Raw genomic sequence first — 18,047 nt, 5'->3', positions numbered from 1 at the left:
ATTTCCCGAACGATTTTTTATATTATTTTTTTACCACTAAACGCATGAGACTTGTAGTTTTCAAAAATATTTTCATATTTGATGGGACGCTGAATAAAAGAAGTTTAATCGCCGGCAAACGAAAATCCGCGAGTTCCCGTAAATCCCGCACTCGGCCCGTATAGTCAAAAGTATACAAAGAAAGTACCAAGGGAGTAAACTCATTTCCCGAACGTTTTTTTAAATTATTTTTTCACCACTAAAACGCATGAGACTTGTAGTTTTCAAAAATGTTTTCATTTTTGGTGAGACGCTTAATGAAAGAGGTTTAATCGCCGGCAAACGAAATCCCGCGATTTCCCGTAAATCCCGGGCTTGGCCCGTATAGTCGAATGTATACAAAGAAAGTACCCTGTGAGTAAACTCATTTCCAGAACGATTTTTTAAATTATTTTTTCACCACTAAAACGCATAAGACTTGTAGTTTTTAAAAATGTTTTCATTTTTGATGAGACGCTGAATAAAAGAAGTTTAATCGCCGGCAAACGAAAACCCGCGATTTCCCGTAAATCCCGGCTTGGCCCGTATAGTCAAAAGTATACAAAGAAAGTACCCAGGGAGTAAACTCATTTCCCGAACGATTTTTTAAATTATTTTTTCACCACTAAAACGCATAAGACTTGTAGTTTTTAAAAATGTTTTCATTTTTTGATGAGACGCTGAATAAAAGAAGTTTAATCGCCGGCAAACGAAAACCCGCGATTTCCCGTAAATCCCGGGCTTGGCCCGTATAGTCAAAAGTATACAAACAAAGTACCAAGGGAGTAAACTCATTTCCCGAACGATTTTTTAAATTATTTTTTCACCACTAAAACGCATGAGACTTGTAGTTTTCAAAAATGTTTTCATTTTTGATGAGACGCTTAATGAAAGAGGTTTAATCGCCGGCAAACGAAATCCCGCGATTTCCCGTAAATCCCAGGCTTGGCCCGTATAGTCGAATGTATACAAAGAAAGTACCCTGTGAGTAAACTCATTTCCAGAACGATTTTTTAAATTATTTTTTCACCACTAAAACGCATAAGACTTGTAGTTTTTAAAAATGTTTTCATTTTTGATGAGACGCTGAATAAAAGAAGTTTAATCGCCGGCAAACGAAAACCCGCGATTTCCCGTAAATCCCGGCTTGGCCCGTATAGTCAAAAGTATACAAAGAAAGTACCCAGGGAGTAAACTCATTTCCCGAACGATTTTTTAAATTATTTTTTCACCACTAAAACGCATGAGACTTGTAGTTTTAAAAAATGTTTTCATTTTTGATGAGACGCTGAATAAAAGAAGTTTAATCGCCGGCAAACAAAAACCCGCGATTTCCCGTAAATCCCGGGCTTGGACCGTATAGTCGAATGTATACAAAGAAAGTACCCAGGGAGTAAACTCATTTCCAGAACGATTTTTTAAATTATTTTTTCACCACTAAAACGCATGAGACTTGTAGTTTTTAAAAATGTTTTCATTTTTGATGAGACGCTGAATAAAAGCAGTTTAATCGCCGGCAAACGAAAACCTGCCATTTCCCTAAATCCTGGATTCGGCCCGTATAGTCAAAAGTATACAAAGAAAGTACCCAGGGAGTAAACTTATTTCCAGAACGATTTTTTAAATTATTTTTTCACCACTAAAACGCATAAGACTTGTAGTTTTTAAAAATGTTTTCATTTTTGATGAGACGCTGAATAAAAGAAGTTTAATCGCCGGCAAACGAAAACCCGCGATTTCCCGTAAATCCCGGGCTTGGCCCGTATAGTCAAAAGTATACAAACAAAGTACCCAGGGAGTAAACTCATTTCCCGAACGATTTTTTATATTTTTTTTTTACCACTAAACGCATGAGACTTGTAGTTTTCAAAAATATTTTCATATTTGATGGGACGCTGAATAAAAGAAGTTTAATCGCCGGCAAACGAAAACCCGCGATTTCCCGTAAATCCCGGGCTTGGCCGTATAGTCAAAAGTATACAAAGAAAGTACCCAGGGAGTAAACTCATTTCCCGAACGATTTTTTAAATTATTTTTTCACCACTAAAACGCATAAGACTTGTAGTTTTTAAAAATGTTTTCATTTTTGATGAGACGCTGAATAAAAGAAGTTTAATCGCCGGCAAACGAAAACCCGCGATTTCCCGTAAATCCCGGGTTTGGCCGTATAGTCAAAAGTATACAAAGAAAGTACCCAGGGAGTAAACTCATTTCCCGAACGATTTCTTAAATTACTTTTTCACCACTAAAACGCATGAGACTTGTGGTTTTCAAAAATGTTTTTATTTTTGATGAGACGCTGAATAAAAGAAGTTTAATCGCCGGCAAACGAAAACCTGCGATTTCCCTAAATCCTGGATTCGGCCCGTATAGTCAAAAGTATACAAAGAAAGTACCCAGGGAGTAAACTTATTTCCAGAACGATTTTTTAAATTATTTTTTCACCACTAAAACGCATAAGACTTGTAGTTTTTAAAAATGTTTTCATTTTTGATGAGACGCTGAATAAAAGAAGTTTAATCGCCGGCAAACGAAAACCCGCGATTTCCCGTAAATCCCGGGCTTGGCCCGTATAGTCAAAAGTATACAAACAAAGTACCCAGGGAGTAAACTCATTTCCCGAACGATTTTTTATATTTTTTTTTTACCACTAAACGCATGAGACTTGTAGTTTTCAAAAATATTTTCATATTTGATGGGACGCTGAATAAAAGAAGTTTAATCGCCGGCAAACGAAAACCCGCGATTTCCCGTAAATCCCGGGCTTGGCCGTATAGTCAAAAGTATACAAAGAAAGTACCCAGGGAGTAAACTCATTTCCCGAACGATTTTTTAAATTATTTTTTCACCACTAAAACGCATAAGACTTGTAGTTTTTAAAAATGTTTTCATTTTTGATGAGACGCTGAATAAAAGAAGTTTAATCGCCGGCAAACGAAAACCCGCGATTTCCCGTAAATCCCGGGTTTGGCCGTATAGTCAAAAGTATACAAAGAAAGTACCCAGGGAGTAAACTCATTTCCCGAACGATTTCTTAAATTACTTTTTCACCACTAAAACGCATGAGACTTGTGGTTTTCAAAAATGTTTTTATTTTTGATGAGACGCTGAATAAAAGAAGTTTAATCGCCGGCAAACGAAAACCTGCGATTTCCCTAAATCCCGGACTCGGCCCGTATAGTCAAAAGTATACAAATAAAGTACCCAGGGAGTAAACTCATTTCCAGAACGATTTTTTAAATTATTTTTTCACCACTAAAACGCATAAGACTTGTAGTTTTTAAAAATGTTTTCATTTTTGATGAGACGCTGAATAAAAGAAGTTTAATCGCCGGCAAACGAAAACCCGCGATTTCCCGTAAATCCCGGGCTTGGCCCGTATAGTCAAAAGTATACAAACAAAGTACCCAGGGAGTAAACTCATTTCCCGAACGATTTTTTATATTATTTTTTTACCACTAAACGCATGAGACTTGTAGTTTTTAAAAATATTTTCATATTTGATGGGACGCTGAATAAAAGAAGTTTAATCGCCGGCAAACGAAAATCCGCGAGTTCCCGTAAATCCCGCACTCGGCCCGTATAGTCAAAAGTATACAAAGAAAGTACCAAGGGAGTAAACTCATTTCCCGAACGTTTTTTTTAAATTATTTTTTCACCACTAAAACGCATGAGACTTGTAGTTTTCATAAATGTTTTCATTTTTGGTGAGACGCTTAATGAAAGAGCTTTAATCGCCGGCAAACGAAATCCCGCGATTTCCCGTAAATCCCGGGCTTGGCCCGTATAGTCGAATGTATACAAAGAAAGTACCCTGTGAGTAAACTCATTTCCAGAACGATTTTTTAAATTATTTTTTCACCACTAAAACGCATAAGACTTGTAGTTTTTAAAAATGTTTTCATTTTTGATGAGACGCTGAATAAAAGAAGTTTAATCGCCGGCAAACGAAAACCCGCGATTTCCCGTAAATCCCGGCTTGGCCCGTATAGTCAAAAGTATACAAAGAAAGTACCCAGGGAGTAAACTCATTTCCCGAACGATTTTTCAAATTATTTTTTCACCACTAAAACGCATGAGACTTGTAGTTTTCAAAAATGTTTTCATTTTTGATGAGACGCTGAATAAAAGTAGTTTAATCGCCGGCAAACGAAAACCCGCGATTTCCCGTAAATCCCGGGCTTGGACCGTATAGTCGAATGTATACAAAGAAAGTACCCAGGGAGTAAACTCATTTCCAGAACGATTTTTTAAATTATTTTTTCACCACTAAAACGCATAAGACTTGTAGTTTTTAAAAATGTTTTCATTTTTGATGAGACGCTGAATAAAAGCAGTTTAATCGCCGGCAAACGAAAACCTGCGATTTCCCTAAATCCCGGACTCGGCCCGTATAGTCAAAAGTATACAAAGAAAGTACCCAGGGAGTAAACTCATTTCCAGAACGATTTTTTAAATTATTTTTTCACTACTAAAACGCATAAGACTTGTAGTTTTTAAAATGTTTTCATTTTTGATAAGACGCTGAATAAAAGAAGTTTAATCGCCGGCAAACGAAAACCCGCGATTTCCCGTAAATCCCGGGCTTGGCCCGTGTAGTCAAAAGTATACAAACAAAGTACCCAGGGAGTAAACTCATTTCCCGAACGATTTTTTATATTTTTTTTTTACCACTAAACGCATGAGACTTGTAGTTTTCAAAAATATTTTCATATTTGATGGGACGCTGAATAAAAGAAGTTTAATCGCCGGCAAACGAAAACCCGCGATTTCCCGTAAATCCCGGGCTTGGCCGTATAGTCAAAAGTATACAAAGAAAGTACCCAGGGAGTAAACTCATTTCCCGAACGATTTTTTAAATTATTTTTTCACCACTAAAACGCATAAGACTTGTAGTTTTTAAAAATGTTTTCATTTTTGATGAGACGCTGAATAAAAGAAGTTTAATCGCCGGCAAACGAAAACCCGCGATTTCCCGTAAATCCCGGGTTTGGCCGTATAGTCAAAAGTATACAAAGAAAGTACCCAGGGAGTAAACTCATTTCCCGAACGATTTTTTAAATTACTTTTTCACCACTAAAACGCATGAGACTTGTAGTTTTCAAAAATATTTTCATATTTGATGGGACGCTGAATAAAAGAAGTTTAATCGCCTGCAAACGAAAATCCGCGAGTTCCCGTAAATCCCGCACTCGGCCCGTATAGTCAAAAGTATACAAAGAAAGTACCAAGGGAGTAAACTCATTTCCCGAACGTTTTTTTAAATTATTTTTTTTACCACTAAAACGCATGAGACTTGTAGTTTTCAAAAATGTTTTCATTTTTGATGAGACGCTTAATGAAAGAGGTTTAATCGCCGGCAAACGAAATCCCGCGATTTCCCGTAAATCCCGGGCTTGGCCCGTATAGTCGAATGTATACAAAGAAAGTACCCTGTGAGTAAACTCATTTCCAGAACGATTTTTTAAATTATTTTTTCACCACTAAAACGCATAAGACTTGTAGTTTTTAAAAATGTTTTCATTTTTGATGAGACGCTGAATAAAAGAAGTTTAATCGCCGGCAAACGAAAACCCGCGATTTCCCGTAAATCCCGGCTTGGCCCGTATAGTCAAAAGTATACAAAGAAAGTACCCAGGGAGTAAACTCATTTCCCGAACGATTTTTTAAATTATTTTTTCACCACTAAAACGCATGAGACTTGTAGTTTTCAAAAATGTTTTCATTTTTGATGAGACGCTGAATAAAAGAAGTTTAATCGCCGGCAAACGAAAACCCGCGATATCCCGTAAATCCCGGGCTTGGACCGTATAGTCGAATGTATACAAAGAAAGTACCCAGGGAGTAAACTCATTTCCAGAACGATTTTTTAAATTATTTTTTCACCACTAAAACGCATAAGACTTGTAGTTTTTAAAAATGTTTTCATTTTTGATGAGACGCTGAATAAAAGCAGTTTAATCGCCGGCAAACGAAAACCTGCGATTTCCCTAAATCCCGGACTCGGCCCGTATAGTCAAAAGTATACAAAGAAAGTACCCAGGGAGTAAACTCATTTCCAGAACGATTTTTTAAATTATTTTTTCACCACTAAAACGCATAAGACTTGTAGTTTTTAAAAATGTTTTCATTTTTGATGAGACGCTGAATAAAAGCAGTTTAATCGCCGGCAAACGAAAACCTGCGATTTCCCTAAATCCCGGACTCGGCCCGTATAGTCAAAAGTATACAAAGAAAGTACCCAGGGAGTAAACTCATTTCCAGAACGATTTTTTAAATTATTTTTTCACCACTAAAACGCATAAGACTTGTAGTTTTTAAAAATGTTTTCATTTTTGATGAGACGCTGAATAAAAGAAGTTTAATCGCCGGCAAACGAAAACCCGCGATTTCCCGTAAATCCCGGGCTTGGCCCGTATAGTCAAAAGTATACAAACAAAGTACCCTGGGAGTAAACTCATTTCCCGAACGATTTTTTATATTTTTTTTTTACCACTAAACGCATGAGACTTGTAGTTTTCAAAAATATTTTCATATTTGATGGGACGCTGAATAAAAGAAGTTTAATCGCCGGCAAACGAAAACCCGCGATTTCCCGTAAATCCCGGGCTTGGCCGTATAGTCAAAAGTATACAAAGAAAGTACCCAGGGAGTAAACTCATTTCCCGAACGATTTTTTAAATTATTTTTTCACCACTAAAACGCATAAGACTTGTAGTTTTTAAAAATGTTTTCATTTTTGATGAGACGCTGAATAAAAGAAGTTTAATCGCCGGCAAACGAAAACCCGCGATTTCCCGTAAATCCCGGGTTTGGCCGTATAGTCAAAAGTATACAAAGAAAGTACCCAGGGAGTAAACTCATTTCCCGAACCATTTTTTAAATTACTTTTTCACCACTAAAACGCATGAGACTTGTAGTTTTCAAAAATATTTTCATATTTGATGGGACGCTGAATAAAAGAAGTTTAATCGCCTGCAAACGAAAATCCGCGAGTTCCCGTAAATCCCGCACTCGGCCCGTATAGTCAAAAGTATACAAAGAAAGTACCAAGGGAGTAAACTCATTTCCCGAACGTTTTTTAAAATTATTTTTTTTACCACTAAAACGCATGAGACTTGTAGTTTTCAAAAATGTTTTCATTTTTGATGAGACGCTTAATGAAAGAGGTTTAATCGCCGGCAAACGAAATCCCGCGATTTCCCGTAAATCCCGGGCTTGGCCCGTATAGTCGAATGTATACAAAGAAAGTACCCTGTGAGTAAACTCATTTCCAGAACGATTTTTTAAATTATTTTTTCACCACTAAAACGCATAAGACTTGTAGTTTTTAAAAATGTTTTCATTTTTGATGAGACGCTGAATAAAAGAAGTTTAATCGCCGGCAAACGAAAACCCGCGATTTCCCGTAAATCCCGGCTTGGCCCGTATAGTCAAAAGTATACAAAGAAAGTACCCAGGGAGTAAACTAATTTCCCGAACGATTTTTTAAATTATTTTTTCACCACTAAAACGCATGAGACTTGTAGTTTTCAAAAATGTTTTCATTTTTGATGAGACGCTGAATAAAAGAAGTTTAATCGCCGGCAAACGAAAACCCGCGATATCCCGTAAATCCCGGGCTTGGACCGTATAGTCGAATGTATACAAAGAAAGTACCCAGGGAGTAAACTCATTTCCAGAACGATTTTTTAAATTATTTTTTCACCACTAAAACGCATAAGACTTGTAGTTTTTAAAAATGTTTTCATTTTTGATGAGACGCTGAATAAAAGCAGTTTAATCGCCGGCAAACGAAAACCTGCGATTTCCCTAAATCCCGGACTCGGCCCGTATAGTCAAAAGTATACAAAGAAAGTACCCAGGGAGTAAACTCATTTCCAGAACGATTTTTTAAATTATTTTTTCACCTCTAAAACGCATAAGACTTGTAGTTTTTAAAAATGTTTTCATTTTTGATGAGACGCTGAATAAAAGAAGTTTAATCGCCGGCAAACGAAAACCCGCGATTTCCCGTAAATCCCGGGCTTGGCCCGTATAGTCAAAAGTATACAAACAAAGTACCCTGGGAGTAAACTCATTTCCCGAACGATTTTTTATATTTTTTTTTTACCACTAAACGCATGAGACTTGTAGTTTTCAAAAATATTTTCATATTTGATGGGACGCTGAATAAAAGAAGTTTAATCGCCGGCAAACGAAAACCCGCGATTTCCCGTAAATCCCGGGCTTGGCCGTATAGTCAAAAGTATACAAAGAAAGTACCCAGGGAGTAAACTCATTTCCCGAACGATTTTTTAAATTATTTTTTCACCACTAAAACGCATAAGACTTGTAGTTTTTAAAAATGTTTTCATTTTTGATGAGACGCTGAATAAAAGAAGTTTAATCGCCGGCAAACGAAAACCCGCGATTTCCCGTAAATCCCGGGTTTGGCCGTATAGTCAAAAGTATACAACGAAAGTACCCAGGGAGTAAACTCATTTCCCGAACGATTTTTTAAATTACTTTTTCACCACTAAAACGCATGAGACTTGTGGTTTTCAAAAATGTTTTTATTTTTGATGAGACGCTGAATAAAAGCAGTTTAATCGCCGGCAAACGAAAACATGCGATTTCCCTAAATCCCGGACTCGGCCCGTATAGTCAAAAGTATACAAAGAAAGTACCCAGGGAGTAAACTCATTTCCAGAACGATTTTTTAAATTATTTTTTCACCACTAAAACGCATAAGACTTGTAGTTTTTAAAAATGTTTTCATTTTTGATGAGACGCTGAATAAAAGAAGTTTAATCGCCGGCAAACGAAAACCCGCGATTTCCCGTAAATCCCGGCTTGGCCCGTATAGTCAAAAGTATACAAAGAAAGTACCCAGGGAGTAAACTCATTTCCCGAACGATTTTTTAAATTATTTTTTCACCACTAAAACGCATGAGACTTGTAGTTTTCAAAAATGTTTTCATTTTTGATGAGACGCTGAATAAAAGAAGTTTAATCGCCGGCAAACGAAAACCCGCGATTTCCCGTAAATCCCGGGCTTGGACCGTATAGTCGAATGTATACAAAGAAAGTACCCAGGGAGTAAACTCATTTCCAGAACGATTTTTTAAATTATTTTTTCACCACTAAAACGCATAAGACTTGTAGTTTTTAAAAATGTTTTCATTTTTGATGAGACGCTGAATAAAAGCAGTTTAATCGCCGGCAAACTAAAACCTGCGATTTCCCTAAATCCCGGACTCGGCCCGTATAGTCAAAAGTATACAAAGAAAGTACCCAGGGAGTAAACTCATTTCCAGAACGATTTTTTAAATTATTTTTTCACCACTAAAACGCATAAGACTTGTAGTTTTTAAAAATGTTTTCATTTTTGATGAGACGCTGAATAAAAGAAGTTTAATCGCCGGCAAACGAAAACCCGCGATTTCCCGTAAATCCCGGGCTTGGCCCGTATAGTCAAAAGTATACAAACAAAGTACCCTGGGAGTAAACTCATTTCCCGAACGATTTTTTATATTTTTTTTTTACCACTAAACGCATGAGACTTGTAGTTTTCAAAAATATTTTCATATTTGATGGGACGCTGAATAAAAGAAGTTTAATCGCCGGCAAACGAAAACCCGCCATTTCCCGTAAATCCCGGGCTTGGCCGTATAGTCAAAAGTATACAAAGAAAGTACCCAGGGAGTAAACTCATTTCCCGAACGTTTTTTAAAATTATTTTTTTTACCACTAAAACGCATGAGACTTGTAGTTTTCAAAAATGTTTTCATTTTTGATGAGACGCTTAATGAAAGAGGTTTAATCGCCGGCAAACGAAATCCCGCGATTTCCCGTAAATCCCGGGCTTGGCCCGTATAGTCGAATGTATACAAAGAAAGTACCCTGTGAGTAAACTCATTTCCAGAACGATTTTTTAAATTATTTTTTCACCACTAAAACGCATAAGACTTGTAGTTTTTAAAAATGTTTTCATTTTTGATGAGACGCTGAATAAAAGAAGTTTAATCGCCGGCAAACGAAAACCCGCGATTTCCCGTAAATCCCGGCTTGGCCCGTATAGTCAAAAGTATACAAAGAAAGTACCCAGGGAGTAAACTAATTTCCCGAACGATTTTTTAAATTATTTTTTCACCACTAAAACGCATGAGACTTGTAGTTTTCAAAAATGTTTTCATTTTTGATGAGACGCTGAATAAAAGAAGTTTAATCGCCGGCAAACGAAAACCCGCGATATCCCGTAAATCCCGGGCTTGGACCGTATAGTCGAATGTATACAAAGAAAGTACCCAGGAAGTAAACTCATTTCCAGAACGATTTTTTAAATTATTTTTTCACCACTAAAACGCATAAGACTTGTAGTTTTTAAAAATGTTTTCATTTTTGATGAGACGCTGAATAAAAGCAGTTTAATCGCCGGCAAACGAAAACCTGCGATTTCCCTAAATCCCGGACTCGGCCCGTATAGTCAAAAGTATACAAAGAAAGTACCCAGGGAGTAAACTCATTTCCAGAACGATTTTTTAAATTATTTTTTCACCACTAAAACGCATAAGACTTGTAGTTTTTAAAAATGTTTTCATTTTTGATAAGACGCTGAATAAAAGAAGTTTAATCGCCGGCAAACGAAAACCCGCGATTTCCCGTAAATCCCGGGCTTGGCCCGTATAGTCAAAAGTATACAAACAAAGTACCCTGGGAGTAAACTCATTTCCCGAACGATTTTTTATATTTTTTTTTTACCACTAAACGCATGAGACTTGTAGTTTTCAAAAATATTTTCATATTTGATGGGACGCTGAATAAAAGAAGTTTAATCGCCGGCAAACGAAAACCCGCGATTTCCCGTAAATCCCGGGCTTGGCCGTATAGTCAAAAGTATACAAAGAAAGTACCCAGGGAGTAAACTCATTTCCCGAACGATTTTTTAAATTATTTTTTCACCACTAAAACGCATAAGACTTGTAGTTTTTAAAAATGTTTTCATTTTTGATGAGACGCTGAATAAAAGAAGTTTAATCGCCGGCAAACGAAAACCCGCGATTTCCCGTAAATCCCGGGTTTGGCCGTATAGTCAAAAGTATACAACGAAAGTACCCAGGGAGTAAACTCATTTCCCGAACGATTTTTTAAATTACTTTTTCACCACTAAAACGCATGAGACTTGTGGTTTTCAAAAATGTTTTTATTTTTGATGAGACGCTGAATAAAAGCAGTTTAATCGCCGGCAAACGAAAACATGCGATTTCCCTAAATCCCGGACTCGGCCCGTATAGTCAAAAGTATACAAAGAAAGTACCCAGGGAGTAAACTCATTTCCAGAACGATTTTTTAAATTATTTTTTCACCACTAAAACGCATAAGACTTGTAGTTTTTAAAAATGTTTTCATTTTTGATGAGACGCTGAATAAAAGAAGTTTAATCGCCGGCAAACGAAAACCCGCGATTTCCCGTAAATCCCGGCTTGGCCCGTATAGTCAAAAGTATACAAAGAAAGTACCCAGGGAGTAAACTCATTTCCCGAACGATTTTTTAAATTATTTTTTCACCACTAAAACGCATGAGACTTGTAGTTTTCAAAAATGTTTTCATTTTTGATGAGACGCTGAATAAAAGAAGTTTAATCGCCGGCAAACGAAAACCCGCGATTTCCCGTAAATCCCGGGCTTGGACCGTATAGTCGAATGTATACAAAGAAAGTACCCAGGGAGTAAACTCATTTCCAGAACGATTTTTTAAATTATTTTTTCACCACTAAAACGCATAAGACTTGTAGTTTTTAAAAATGTTTTCATTTTTGATGAGACGCTGAATAAAAGCAGTTTAATCGCCGGCAAACGAAAACCTGCGATTTCCCTAAATCCCGGACTCGGCCCGTATAGTCAAAAGTATACAAAGAAAGTACCCAGGGAGTAAACTCATTTCCAGAACGATTTTTTAAATTATTTTTTCACCACTAAAACGCATAAGACTTGTAGTTTTTAAAAATGTTTTCATTTTTGATGAGACGCTGAATAAAAGAAGTTTAATCGCCGGCAAACGAAAACCCGCGATTTCCCGTAAATCCCGGGCTTGGCCCGTATAGTCAAAAGTATACAAACAAAGTACCCTGGGAGTAAACTCATTTCCCGAACGATTTTTTATATTTTTTTTTTACCACTAAACGCATGAGACTTGTAGTTTTCAAAAATATTTTCATATTTGATGGGACGCTGAATAAAAGAAGTTTAATCGCCGGCAAACGAAAACCCGCGATTTCCCGTAAATCCCGGGCTTGGCCGTATAGTCAAAAGTATACAAAGAAAGTACCCAGGGAGTAAACTCATTTCCCGAACGATTTTTTAAATTATTTTTTCACCACTAAAACGCATAAGACTTGTAGTTTTTAAAAATGTTTTCATTTTTGATGAGACGCTGAATAAAAGAAGTTTAATCGCCGGCAAACGAAAACCCGCGATTTCCCGTAAATCCCGGGTTTGGCCGTATAGTCAAAAGTATACAACGAAAGTACCCAGGGAGTAAACTCAGTTCCCGAACGATTTTTTAAATTACTTTTTCACCACTAAAACGCATGAGACTTGTGGTTTTCAAAAATGTTTTTATTTTTGATGAGACGCTGAATAAAAGCAGTTTAATCGCCGGCAAACGAAAACATGCGATTTCCCTAAATCCCGGACTCGGCCCGTATAGTCAAAAGTATACAAAGAAAGTACCCAGGGAGTAAACTCATTTCCAGAACGATTTTTTAAATTATTTTTTCACCACTAAAACGCATAAGACTTGTAGTTTTTAAAAATGTTTTCATTTTTGATGAGACGCTGAATAAAAGAAGTTTAATCGCCGGCAAACGAAAACCCGCGATTTCCCGTAAATCCCGGGCTTGGCCCGTATGGTCAAAAGTTTACAAACAAAGTACCCAGGGAGTAAACTCATTTCCCGAACGATTTTTTATATTATTTTTTTACCACTAAACGCATGAGACTTGTAGTTTTCAAAAATATTTTCATATTTGATGGGACGCTGAATAAAAGAAGTTTAATCGCCGGCAAACGAGAATCCGCGACTTCCCGTTAATCCCGCACTCGGCCCGTATAGTCAAAAGTATACAAAGAAAGTACCAAGGGAGTAAACTCATTTCCCGAACGTTTTTTTAAATTATTTTTTCACCACTAAAACGCATGAGACTTGTAGTTTTCAAAAATGTTTTCATTTTTGATGAGACGCTTAATGAAAGAGGTTTAATCGCCGGCAAACGAAATCCCGCGATTTCCCGTAAATCCCGGGCTTGGCCCGTATAGTCGAATGTATACAAAGAAAGTACCCTGTGAGTAAACTCATTTCCAGAACGATTTTTTAAATTATTTTTTCACCACTAAAACGCATAAGATTTGTAGTTTTTAAAAATGTTTTCATTTTTGATGAGACGCTGAATAAAAGAAGTTTAATCGCCGGCAAACGAAAACCTGCGATTTCCCGTAAATCCTGGACTCGGCCCGTATAGTCAAAAGTATACAAAGAAAGTACCCAGGGAGTAAACTCATTTCCCAAACGATTTTTTAAATTATTATTTCACCACTAAAACGCACGAGACTTGTAGTTTTCAAGAATGTTTTCATTTTTGATGAGACGCTGAATAAAAGCAGTTTAATCGCCGGCAAACGAAAACCTGCGATTTCCCGTAAATCCCGGACTCGGCCCGTATAGTCAAAAGTATACAAAGAAAGTACCCAGGGAGTAAACTCATTTCCAGAACGATTTTTTAAATTATTTTTTCACCACTAAAACGCATAAGACTGGTAGTTTTTAAAAATGTTTTCATTTTTGATGAGACGCTGAATAAAAGAAGTTTAATCGCCGGCAAACGAAAACCCGCGATTTCCCGTAAATCCCGGGCTTGGCCGTATAGTCAAAAGTATACAAAGAAAGTACACAGGGAGTAAACTCATTTCCCGAACAGTTTTTTAAATTACTTTTTCACCACTAAAACGCATGAGACTTGTAGTTTTCAAAAATGTTTTCATTTTTGATGAGACGCTGAATAAAAGCAGTTTAATCGCCGGCAAACGAAAACCTGCGATTTCCCTAAATCCCGGACTCGGCCCGTATAGTCAAAAGTATACAAAGAAAGTACCCAGGGAGTAAACTCATTTCCCAAACGATTTTTTAAATTATTATTTCACCACTAAAACGCATGAAACTTGTAGTTTTCAAGAGTGTTTTCATTTTTGATGAGACGCTGAATAGAAGCAGTTTAATCGCCGGCAAACGAAAACCCGACATTTCCCGTAACTCCCGGGCTTGGCACGTATAGTCGAATGTATACAAAGAAAGTACCCTGTGAGTAAACTCCCTTCCAGAACGATTTTTTAAATTATTTTATCACTAAAACGCATACTTGTAGTTTTCAAGAATGTTTTCATTTTTGATGAGACGCTGAATAAAAGCAGTTTAATCGCCGGCAAACGAAAACCCGCGATTTCCCGTAAATCCCGGGCTTGGCCGTATAGTCAAAAGTATACAAAGAAAGTACACAGGGAGTAAACTCATTTCCCGAACAGTTTTTTAAATTACTTTTTCACCACTAAAACGCATGAGACTTGTAGTTTTCAAAAATGTTTTCATTTTTGATGAGACGCTGAATAAAAGCAGTTTAATCGCCGGCAAACGAAAACCTGCGATTTCCCTAAATCCCGGACTCGGCCCGTATAGTCAAAAGTATACAAAGAAAGTACCCAGGGAGTAAACTCATTTCCCAAACGATTTTTTAAATTATTATTTCACCACTAAAACGCATGAAACTTGTAGTTTTCAAGAGTGTTTTCATTTTTGATGAGACGCTGAATAGAAGCAGTTTAATCGCCGGCAAACGAAAACCCGACATTTCCCGTAACTCCCGGGCTTGGCACGTATAGTCGAATGTATACAAAGAAAGTACCCTGTGAGTAAACTCCCTTCCAGAACGATTTTTTAAATTATTTTATCACTAAAACGCATACTTGTAGTTTTCAAGAATGTTTTCATTTTTGATGAGACGCTGAATAAAAGCAGTTTAATCGCCGGCAAACGAAAATCTGCGATTTCCCGTAAATCCCGGACTCGGCCCGTATAGTCAAAAGTATACAAATAAAGTACCCAGGGAGTAAACTCATTTCCCGAACGATTTTTTAAATTATTTTTTCACCACTAAAACGCATGAGACTTGTAGTTTTCAAAAATGTTTTCATTTTTGATGAGACGCTGAATAAAAGAAGTTTAATCGCCGGCAAACGAAAACCTGCGATTTCCCGTAAATCCCGGGCTTGGCCCGTATAGTCAAAAGTATACAAAGAAAGTACCCAGGGAGTAAACTCATTTCCCGAACGATTTTTTAAATTACTTTTTACCACTAAAACGCATGAGACTTGTAGTTTTTAAAAATGTTTTCATTTTTGATGAGACGCTGAATAAAAGAAGTTTAATCGCCGGCAAACGAAAATCTGCGATTTCCCGTAAATCCCGGACTCGGCCCGTATAGTCAAAAGTATACAAATAAAGTACCCAGGGAGTAAACTCATTTCCCGAACGATTTTTTAAATTATTTTTTCACCACTAAAACGCATGAGACTTGTAGTTTTCAAAAATGTTTTCATTTTTGATGAGACGCTGAATAAAAGAAGTTTAATCGCCGGCAAACGAAAACCTGCGATTTCCCGTAAATCCCGGGCTTGGCCCGTATAGTCAAAAGTATACAAAGAAAGTACCCAGGGAGTAAACTCATTTCCCGAACGATTTTTTAAATTACTTTTTACCACTAAAACGCATGAGACTTGTAGTTTTTAAAAATGTTTTCATTTTTGATGAGACGCTGAATAAAAGAAGTTTAATCGCCGGCAAACGAAAACCTGCGATTTCCCGTAAATCCTGGACTCGGCCAGTATAGTCAAAAGTATACAAAGAAAGTACCCAGGGAGTAAACTCATTTCCCAAACGATTTTTTAAATTATTATTTCACCACTAAAACGCATAAGACTTGTAGTTTTTAAAAATGTTTTCATTTTTGATGAGACGCTGAATAAAAGAAGTTTAATCGCCGGCAAACGAAAACCCGCGATTTCCCGTAAATCCCGGGCTTGGCCGTATAGTCAAAAGTATAGAAAGAAAGTACCCAGGGAGTAAACTCATTTCCCGAACGATTTTTTAAATTACTTTTTCACCACTAAAACGCATGAGACTTGTGGTTTTCAAAAATGTTTTCATTTTTGATGAGACGCTGAATAAAAGCAGTTTAATCGCCGGCAAACGAAAACCTGCGATTTCCCGTAAATCCTGGACTCGGCCCGTATAGTCAAAAGTATACAAAGAAAGTACCCAGGGAGTAAACTCATTTCCCAAACGATTTTTTAAATTATTATTTCACCACTAAAACGCATGAAACTTGTAGTTTTCAAGAGTGTTTTCATTTTTGATGAGACGCTGAATAGAAGCAGTTTAATCGCCGGCAAACGAAAACCCGACATTTCCCGTAACTCCCGGGCTTGGCACGTATAGTCGAATGTATACAAAGAAAGTACCCTGTGAGTAAACTCCCTTCCAGAACGATTTTTTAAATTATTTTATCACTAAAACGCATACTTGTAGTTTTCAAGAATGTTTTCATTTTTGATGAGACGCTGAATAAAAGCAGTTTAATCGCCGGCAAACGAAAATCTGCGATTTCCCGTAAATCCCGGACTCGGCCCGTATAGTCAAAAGTATACAAATAAAGTACCCAGGGAGTAAACTCATTTCCCGAACGATTTTTTAAATTATTTTTTCACCACTAAAACGCATGAGACTTGTAGTTTTCAAAAATGTTTTCATTTTTGATGAGACGCTGAATAAAAGAAGTTTAATCGCCGGCAAACGAAAACCTGCGATTTCCCGTAAATCCCGGGCTTGGCCCGTATAGTCAAAAGTATACAAAGAAAGTACCCAGGGAGTAAACTCATTTCCCGAACGATTTTTTAAATTACTTTTTACCACTAAAACGCATGAGACTTGTAGTTTTTAAAAATGTTTTCATTTTTGATGAGACGCTGAATAAAAGAAGTTTAATCGCCGGCAAACGAAAACCTGCGATTTCCCGTAAATCCTGGACTCGGCCAGTATAGTCAAAAGTATACAAAGAAAGTACCCAGGGAGTAAACTCATTTCCCAAACGATTTTTTAAATTATTATTTCACCACTAAAACGCACGAGACTTGTAGTTTTCAAGAATGTTTTCATTTTTGATGAGACGCTGAATAAAAGCAGTTTAATCGCGGGCAAACGAAAACCTGCGATTTCCCGTAAATCCCGGACTCGGCCCGTATAGTCAAAAGTATACAAAGAAAGTACCCAGGGAGTAAACTCATTTCCAGAACGATTTTTTAAATTATTTTTTCACCACTAAAACGCATAAGACTGGTAGTTTTTAAAAATGTTTTCATTTTTGATGAGACGCTGAATAAAAGAAGTTTAATCGCCGGCAAACGAAAACCCGCGATTTCCCGTAAATCCCGGGCTTGGCCGTATAGTCAAAAGTATACAAAGAAAGTACACAGGGAGTAAACTCATTTCCCGAACAGTTTTTTAAATTACTTTTTCACCACTAAAACGCATGAGACCTGTAGTTTTCAAAAATGTTTTCATTTTTGATGAGACGCTGAATAAAAGCAGTTTAATCGCCGGCAAACGAAAACCTGCGATTTCCCTAAATCCCGGACTCGGCCCGTATAGTCAAAAGTATACAAAGAAAGTACCCAGGGAGTAAACTCATTTCCCAAACGATTTTTTAAATTATTATTTCACCACTAAAACGCACGAGACTTGTAGTTTTCAAGAATGTTTTCATTTTTGATGAGACGCTGAATAAAAGCAGTTTAATCGCGGGCAAACGAAAACCTGCGATTTCCCGTAAATCCCGGACTCGGCCCGTATAGTCAAAAGTATACAAAGAAAGTACCCAGGGAGTAAACTCATTTCCAGAACGATTTTTTAAATTATTTTTTCACCACTAAAACGCATAAGA

The sequence above is a fragment of the Hydractinia symbiolongicarpus genome, chromosome 6 (assembly GCF_029227915.1).
Source record: "Hydractinia symbiolongicarpus strain clone_291-10 chromosome 6, HSymV2.1, whole genome shotgun sequence".
Taxonomy (NCBI): domain Eukaryota; kingdom Metazoa; phylum Cnidaria; class Hydrozoa; order Anthoathecata; family Hydractiniidae; genus Hydractinia; species Hydractinia symbiolongicarpus.
This window is presented reverse-complemented; position numbering follows the sequence as displayed.